Below are 7,962 nucleotides of genomic sequence, written 5' to 3' on the forward strand. Positions count from 1 at the left end.
CAATTCTAAACTAATTTATTCCCACTAAAGCCATACAGTATGTATGTTATTTTCTTTTTCTTTTTAATATTTCCTAAATGGACCCGTGCAAAGCCGCGTTACCTGAAGGCTCGTCATGAGTTTACTCTTTTATTTAGAAAATTAAACCCGAAAATACAAATGAAGCACGGAGTTTTCTCAAATACGCGGATATGTGACCGTGAACTGGAGTGTAAGAAAGAGATGTTGTGTTTTATAGTTCTTCTCTGGATAACAGCAGCAGCACTACCACTACTACTACTAATAGTACTACTACTACTACTACTACTACTACTACCACTACTACTACTACTACCACTACTACTACTACTACTACTACTACTACTACTACTACTACTACCGGCTTTGTGTGTTTTTCTTCTTTAGCTGCAGATGTAGGGGCTTCCAACAACGACGAATTTATTTAGGAAGTAAAGTGAACAAAGTGAGGAAGTGTGTTGAGAAATGCAATGCAAAGCCACAGAATCATCATTTTTACGCAAGAAAAAAAACCAAAACAGAAAACAGTCGACCAAAGGTAACCTGCTTTACATCTTTTATGGAGGATAAAATCTTCATGCAGGCATCTCGTCCTTTTTGCTGTTGTTGTCGTTGAACTGGAAGACTGTAGTGAGCCTTGGAGGACCACCCGGTTCCCCTGAGGACCAGCTACATGATAAACTGAACACACCTCCTCCCTCCTATTAGCACTATTATATTATCCCGATGTGTGGAAGCTTTTTACTGAAGGCGTGTATCAATGAAATAATAATAATAATAATAAAATAGGTGGTTCAACACATCACAGCTAATATTGAATTATAGTTTAAAAAGCTGACCTAATATTACTTCCTAACTCCTAAAAGCAGATTGTAGATGAAGTTGTGGGCTCGCCCCTTCAAGATGACAGGCCCAGTATCACCCAGTATAACCCAGTAGGACCCAGTAGAACCCAGTAGAACCCAGTGCGTCCCAACAGGAGGTGCGTTCACACATTCACCTCTCTCCCTGTCAAACACAGGCGCATCATCCGACTGCACCAAAAAGCAAAGAACAAAAACAAAACACGCCCTCTGCGTGTGTTTTGTGCCGCAAAGAATGAAACCCGCATCAGTGGAATATTCATTCTGTTTGCGTGAGCGTCGCTTTTTCATTTCAAACCAGCGCGTCTGTTGCTACAGAAAAGACAAAATATGAGTAAAGACTGGATAATTATAGTGCAGTAAAACTACAATCAGCAGAGGGATGCTTGTGTGACAGGCTCACTGTATTTAACCCAATTAGTTCTAACGAGTCAAGTTCAAGTCAAGTGAAGAGCGCAACAAAACAGAAAGAAAAAAATCAAAAAGTATAAATAATATATGAAGAAAATTACAAATTTTACCACAAGGCGGAAGCAAATTATTTGTGTGTGTGTGTGTGTGTGTGTGTGTGTGTGTGTGTGTGTGTGTGTGTGTGTGTGTGTGTGAGAATCATATTGTCTGCAGTTTTATTGACCCACTTTTGCATAAACAAATTATTTTTTCGTCGTTTAATTTAAGTTGTTTTATGAAACAAAAAAGTAAATAATGAACAATTTAAGCAAAAATAAAAAGTTAGCGACTCTTGTTGTTCATGAAACTTCACGAAGTCTCGCGTTTTTTCCCCCCGCTGGTTATTTATCGGTAATGAAGTCCAATAGTGTGTATTTGTGGTCTGACTTGGCGCAGACAAGCAAATTAAAAACTGGTTTTCACGGGGTTTTTCTCCTTTATTTGCATTATTAAATATTCGATGCAGTGAGAGTTCATCCTCAGGTCATCACAGGCTGTGCATGAAGCCAGTATGCGCGGATGAAAGTGGAAGTCTGTGCTGCGGGATCAATAGCTGAGCTCAGTGTCAACAAGGCGTCTTCTGCTCTGGTTAAACTGTCGGCATCAGTGAAATCAAACACGCTGCTTTGCCTCATGCTTACAGCGTCAATCTGCAGAGACACAGGATGAAGAAGCCCTGAGCTCGGAGGCTAGCAGCAGCTAACGGTGGCTCCCTCCTCCATCCATCCATCCATCCATCCATCACTCCATCCATCCATCCTCTGAGATGTAGCTGTGTACGTTCTCAGCTTCCTCACATTAATGTTTTGTAAACAGTCCGGAGATAAGGGCGCGTTTGAAAGGCGAGTGTGTTCCAAACACGCTCCCAGAAATAATAAATACAAGAGTTTTACCAGAAATAATGTTCCGACGAGTGTAACTAACCTTTACATAAACTACACACACATTTACTGGCTTTTCTCTCCCTGTTAGGAAATGAAATGCAGCACTCAATACGACTGCTTTTATTCTCTCTTTTTTTTTTTTTAAAGATAAAAATAAGTTCACGTTGTTTAGTTGCATAATATTACATTTTAATACCCATACAGGCTTATTAATTATTATAGTAGCTTACAGACCTACATATACATGTCGACATGATAGATTTATTTGTATGTTTTATCTGCTTTAGTCCTGTGTTGGTGGAGATGTGTGAACCACATTATCCTGCCTCTAGGCCGTGTGCGCGGTTACGCACGCACTCATTTATTTTTCTAATTTATTTTTTTCCTTCCAAAAATCTTCTCTATGAATGCCACAAATATACAGAATGATATTTGCTGTTTGTAAATGTGTGTGTGCAGCCGGCAGGTGTGCGTTTGCTCCGTTGAGCCCGGCGGAGGGAACAATGGGCCTGCATACAGGATGTCTCGGAGCTGAGACAGATAAGGACGGCCGAGGCTCATGGCGACACGGGCCCGCTTCAGACTGGTCCTGAGCCTCAGCCTGGACCTGGTTCCTTTCATGAAAAAAGAGATATATGGGACTACTGTAGCTTGGGTATTTAAAATATTTAATATCAAAACATGACAATTATTACATTAATTTTTAAATTATTAGTAGTATTTAGGAGTGTTTTTCTGATATTTCAGCATCGAACTTATTCCTTTCAGGCCATTTCACTTTTCAGTAGGAAACAGACTCTCCTTTGTAGAAACTGGCTGTTGGCATGCATGTCTGTCTGATTTAGTTGGCGGGAACATTTAGAAAATGACAGTAATGTGAGTTATTCCTTAAGAGAAACAAATATGAATCCATAAAAATAAATCAGGCGCATTTTAATCAGCTTAAAAAATAAATGACGCATTAGTGGTTAAATCTAACAATAAAAATAATACAATAAATACACGTCGGATTGCTCTCGAATAAAACATAAATATTTAATTAATAGGTGTTTCTGTCAATCTGTAATATTCCTCCATGAGGTGAAAAGGTTTGGCGCAACGTGCGGTTTGTTTTCGTGCGTCTTTTCCGCAGAGCGCTCCCTGAATAACCGTGATTGTATCCTTTGTTGTGCTCTCGCAGATGACAGATCATAATCAACAAGACGAATGAGGTCAGCTCGTTCTCGGAGCAACACATTTGACCCTCGCGTCTTCACCCGCCGGAGCGTACCTGGACGCGTTCCGCCCGTGACAGCGCGCACGCTCCACGGGGCAGCTGCGATGCGACCCGGCCGGTCAAGTCACACGCAGGTTGCAGGTTTCCCAATGCCTCCACACAATTGAATTCCTGGCATTCTCGCTAATGTTTGAGATTGAAGAGCCACAGTTTCCACTTCGAAGCGGCGCACATCACCCCGAAGCCATTGAAACAGAGAGAGGGGGTCACCACTGTTTGGTATACATCTGCTCCAAACAGGAAAATATGCAGAGATTTGATTCGCAGAAAATCCGGCAATTGTTCAAATCAGCATGCGCTTTTTTTCTCTCTCTCTCTCTCTCTCTCTCTCGTTTTCTCCCGTTGGAGCAGAAACACTCGAGGTTTCAGCCTTTCTGCTGCATCTCTGCGCTGTTTCCGCGCCATTAGCGAACTCACAGCTGTTTATTTTCTGAGCGCGTCCTCTGGTGAATCTCCAACTGGCCGCGCTGATCTACGTGATGTTTTCACTGATCGCTATCTTAATGACAGCCCAGCGAGACAATAGATCACATGTAATAATTCTTTAATAAGCCAAAATAGTTGCGGCAGCGTGTGTTGATAGGCCGCCTCAGTTTATAAATAGGAGCAGAGCGTTTGTTAGCCGGAGCTCTGGTCAACAAAGGTTCATCAAATGTCCAAATAGCAGCTCTATAAATACACCCCAGTGGCATCTATTCGAGGAAGACGTGGACTGTCATCCATTCACAGAGAAAAACCATCAGGCACTGACCTCTCTCTGGCCTCACATGTCCCGTACTGTAGGCGAGGCCCTGCTGGACGGAGGGGTCACCGTCTGACTGACCTCCAGAGGACAGGTGCTGGTAGAGAGGCCTGCGCATGCGTCAGGCTGAGTAAAATGTTTAAGGTTAGTGCACTTATCTAATTGGAGACAAATTCATTTTCAGAACACAGACAGCTTTTATTGCCAAGTGAGCTCGAACACACAAGGAATTTGACAGGACGGGCAATAAATATAGAAATCTAAATCTAAAGAAATCAAAATAAAATATGATATGTAAAAGAAAAGTGTAAAAGTACTGTGTAAATTAAAAACTACGGTGAAAAAAGAGACATAAACTTGCCTAAAACTGTACTAATAAAGTAGAAAACAATTTAAATAACAACATTGTGCATGTAAAGGGCCGTACCGCCATTAGTTACTCTAAAAAATAATAATGTTTACGCTCAACAAATAAAAAATAAGAATATTTACCAAACTGTTTGCATACTTTAAAAAAAAAATTGACAATTTATACTGAAAATAAGTTCAACTAATAAACTACACTGACAATAAGACTTTTCTCTACAAGTAAATGTATTTTTAAATACCAGTCATTAAGCAAAGGACTTTAAATGTTAAACCCCCACATGAAGAAAAATATGTTAACAAGCCAATAAATGCAGATATGTATGTGTGACATGTGTATATATGGTATGAATGGCTGAAATATATGTATTTATATATATATATACAGAAAACAACAATGAAAGGATAACGCACAAGGTTCTCATAATGTGTGTATGAAGATGTGAGGATGTGTGGAGCTCACTTGGCTTTTGTTTAGTTTTTTTCTGTTTTCTTGTAATTCTGTTGCACCCTCAGGAGGAATAGCTGTGGCTTTGCTTAATAAACTAAACTCAACTAAATTACACTCAACTTGAATTCACTTTCACTTCAGTTAACATAGAAATTAGACATGAAGTTACACTGACTATCAAAGGGATGCAATCACTAACATTATGAAGTCAGAAATAATGTTTGCAGGTCCAAAAGTTTATCTAAATCAGTTCATTAGTTATTTTTAAAAAATCTTGCCACCATGCATTTGAATCAAGTTGTGCGTTTAGGTTGCTTGACTTCACAGTGTGTGACACATTCTTTGCATCAGGGAAACCCTCTTTACTCAAATCACCTCACTCCACCAAACAAGCAGGTTTTCTTAATGGGACGTCGCCTCCAAGCAGTCGCTGGTTCTGCACCAGTGGAGCTGCACAAACCAGCACCAGTCAACATCCAGCAGGCTGATGGTAACCCGGCGGTGGATGTGGCGGAACTGGGCAGCTTATACTGTAAAGGGAAACGCGATAAAATGCTTCCGCTCTCTTGATTATGAGCTGCAAATTGCTTTGTCGGGATTTAAATGGCAGCTCTTTTCCCATCGTGCACTGATGGAGTCTATTTTTAAAGCCCTTTCCTCTCTCGCCCCTCTAAAAACTTCCGCAGGGTTGGCAGCAAGAAGCTATTAGGATAACTCTTCTCCTGTTAACATTCCAATTAATCAAAGATGAAACCAAATTCCCGCTGGGATCATTAAGGCCCGGCACCTGTTCTTGTGATACTGTAGGCCGTGTAGCCGACCAGTACGACCGCATGGCCAGACTTTGGCCGACCTCTGGGGATGGTGTGAGACACATAATCACTGTGATACATCAGCCCGCTATCTGTATTAGAAACACAACCTCGGTCGGATATGGATGCCAAACACGAGGTTTATTTAAAGCAAAACAGTTTGAAAACGCTCCCAAACTTACACTCAAAGGGTTTCCTTAAGTTTCACAGCAATGCAGTGTCGCCCTGTGAGTTTACAGATGACACGAGTTAAAGTCCATCTCATAAACTAAACGACACATTCATGAGGTAAATAGATGATTCAGTCACTTCTTCTAGGTGCATTATTATTACTATAACCCTGCTCTGATGCTAAACTTCCTCTCCATAATACGATTGGTGAAGTAAGTCTCTCCCCATTGGCTGAAGCACAACAGGAAGGTGGCCTCAGGTCTGACCCTGGTCGGGCCTTCATGTTCGTGCCAAACCCGGTCCCAGGTCACATCTCAGACACTGCAATCCAATTTCAGCCATATTTCTTTCAAGCAATTACATACCTCTTGGCAGGGCCTCACAATTAAACAAATGATTATATTTTGATATCCATAATTATACGCATTCGCATAAGGTGCCCTTTCAAGTTAAATATGCTTTTTATTACATGCTTATCGTCGGTGATGAGATTATGCACAGTGCGGGTTTGGACCGAGTTAGGGTACATTTAATCGAATAAGAGGAGCAGTAATGGAAGCATGCTGGACCCAGAGCCACGCTGCATAGGCTGCTCCCTTTGAATGCGGCCTATGTTTAGCAAATTTCAGACAATGAGAACATTATGAGGGGAACTCTGAGGGAGAGCCTTTAACCCCTGCTGCCCACCGGGGGTCAAGCACGTGGCACAGGACTGACTCTAGATCTCTGATGGGGTTCAATAAACACACTGATCCAAGGAAATTGTTTAAGTGTAGGCCCACATATCCTGACAAAACCAGTTAGGGTTTAACCCACGGCTCTGGTTGGGGTGTGCTCTGGTCGTCCTGTGGGTGCAGCACACAGGAGCATAATCAGGGAAGTAAAGACGTGCAGTAACGACGCTGAATATCATTGTTCAACCTCGAGTAAAGCAGTCGCACTGGGAGCTTTTTCTTTACAGAAGTCACTCAAATGTGCTCCGAGAAGTGACTCATCCATCAACTTTCCTCTCAGCTGATGGACCTGAGCGGGTCTTTGCTGCCCCCTTGTGGGATAATGTGTGCTATTACATCATAAGATGACTCAGCTTTTCCTGCAGTTTGAATCAAAATATGTTTTAACCAGAGACAGCATAAAAACAGTAAAGAACCCAGTCAAACATGGCACGTGGAAGCAAGTATCCTCTGAATACAGACTAAATATCACCTGAGGCTTTGTTTTTTTTATTAAAGTAAGAAGGAACAAACTCTCGTGTCATCTCCCGTCATGAGGAACGTGACGAGGCTTTGTTGGAACACCTGAGCCGTCGTCACATCCTCCATCTCTGCCTGCTTTAGCGCTGCTGCATCTTTCCTCTAACGTGTTATACGAGCAGATGACTGGCTGCCCTCTCCAACCGTTAACAGACTTCTTATCTTACAGGATGAAAGACGGATAAACTTGAGCGTCTCTTTTTTCCAAAGTCATCTTCTCAGTGAGCAGTAACATCACAAGCAATATTTAAATACTGTATGTCTTTCTAAAAACCAGTCATGTAAATATCCAGTCATCCTCTTTGTGCCTTTTTTTGTATTTTGCACTGCGTCTTTAACACTTTCAGTGATTTAGTTGGTTAGTATTTGCACATTTTTGCTTTTAATTCACTGTTTTTGTGTCCTTTGTTTTTAACTCTCTGACACCTGCTCAGGACTAATTCATTGTAGACCTGCGCTTGGTGATTAAAGTGATTCTTAATTAAACAAATTGGCAACACGTGGGGTTATTTTATTCATACTACAGCATGATACCGTCGGCTGTGAGACGGTCTATGAACGTTGGTTTGAACATGTGGAGCGGAAGATGCTCTCTGTGTGGTTTCACAAACAAAATGTGTTCTTGAGTTTGTCTTTTTGATCTGTTTTTCTTAAGTCGTGGCGGCTCAGGTGGTGG

Source organism: Stegastes partitus, unplaced genomic scaffold (genome assembly GCF_000690725.1).
Source record: "Stegastes partitus isolate 25-593 unplaced genomic scaffold, Stegastes_partitus-1.0.2 Scaffold1969, whole genome shotgun sequence".
Taxonomy (NCBI): domain Eukaryota; kingdom Metazoa; phylum Chordata; class Actinopteri; family Pomacentridae; genus Stegastes; species Stegastes partitus.